Here is a 1,519-nt window from a genome sequence, read left to right as displayed (position 1 = left end):
TTGAAGTTAGATTTATTTAGGTGACCTATAGAAGGATCTTCATAGGGAATTCATAAACTAGGGACCACCGTAAAGAAATTCCGGTCATTAACTTTAAGATTTACGGAGAGAGGATCTGTCCCGGTTGGATAATTGCTAAATCGTCAAACCCGGTGCGTTCTATTCTGGAACCAAAATTATGTCATGACTTCACGGAATATCGGGGCAAATGCATTACGTCTCAAAAATCTGTGATAAATCTTATACTTTCAGAAACTAGAAGGTTTGCTCTTTCATACGCAGGAGATTTCCTGTTGGTTTGACATCTACAACAGGTTCAAAACAACAGGGGAATTTACACGAAAGTCACCTGATTTGGGGTCGTATTTGTGACTGGAAAACGATACACAATCGGTTCAAAAATCTATATGAGCTAAAAAGGAGGCTAAAATATTGTGAATGACAAGAAATTAAGAAGATACGCAGCTGTATACTCCAGCGACAAGCTTTCTTGTGACGGGTGTTGACACCCGGAGTCATGGAACGGACTACTTTCTCTCGCGGAAGGAAAAGAAAACTGCATAGAACTCTCGGCATGGCGTGGCGGCTGTGTAGGCGCGGCTTCGCCATCGAAGTTGGTGCACTCTGACCAAAGGGTATGAAACTTCGAACGAAAACTGTCTGGTATGTATTGACGAGCACTAGGCAGCACGCATCTGGATACGTGGACCGCAAACGCAGCTCCGCTTGCAGTGAGTCATGGCCTTATCTCTCCCATCGGTCCGTCGGGTCCTTGTGTACCGGCTGGTGATATCATTGTGCCAGACTGCATTGTGCGGAGACACGGCTAATTAACACGAGGGCGATATCCGTCATACACGAGTTTCCGAGAAGCTGTTATTACTACAGCGACATTCTATACGGCTATAAATCCTTCATCGGTTCTTTTTGTTCTTTTGTTGTAAAAAAAAAACCCTTTCCGCTCTTCACTCGCGGAAAACTAGCCAAAAAGAACTGCCCTATACGGCAGACATGATAATTTGCATCAAAGAATACTCTCCAAGCAGAGATTAGGCTTCGGTTGTTTTTTGATGTCTTTGCTACTTGAAGGTATTGCTATTTCTTGTCCTTGTCTGAGATGACTCAGTTAGGAGTGGGACTACCTCCATTTTGTACATCAAGTCCGGATTTTTTCCCACTGTCTTCAAGTTAAGTGACATCCACTGCACTGTTTTCATTTTGGTGATAGAACTCTAGTGGCGGATAGTATTTCGAAAACCTCCAAGTTCAAATGCTAATAAATGGGCCTCTGTGTTGTTTCACATGTTACAATACGGAAATAATGAAATGTTCGGCGGATGTATTGTTTTTCTTCGAGTTTTTGCTACTATCAGCAGGTAATTACGTGCAAGCTGGCCAAGCCTGGATGCCGGATAGGGCCGGGGCCTATACAGACTAGTTCCTCGGCTCTAATACCAAAATGTCCCCACGGTATTCTACAAGAGGCCCCTTCATTTACCGTGCACGATATACATGAGGG

The 1,519-nt window shown here is 43.8% G+C and overlaps 1 protein-coding gene across 14 annotated transcripts in view; it reads right to left on the bottom strand.

Annotated features, from left to right (window-relative positions):
• LOC118407778 overlaps positions 1–1,519 on the bottom strand; it is a 134,223-nt gene that overhangs the window by 48,402 nt on the left and 84,302 nt on the right. The gene's annotated exons all lie outside the window — the stretch shown is intronic.

The sequence above is a fragment of the Branchiostoma floridae genome, unplaced genomic scaffold (assembly GCF_000003815.2).
Source record: "Branchiostoma floridae strain S238N-H82 unplaced genomic scaffold, Bfl_VNyyK Sc7u5tJ_1465, whole genome shotgun sequence".
Lineage (NCBI taxonomy): Eukaryota > Metazoa > Chordata > Leptocardii > Amphioxiformes > Branchiostomatidae > Branchiostoma > Branchiostoma floridae.
Note: the sequence above shows the minus strand (reverse complement) of the source record. Positions and strands in the feature narration are given on the sequence as shown.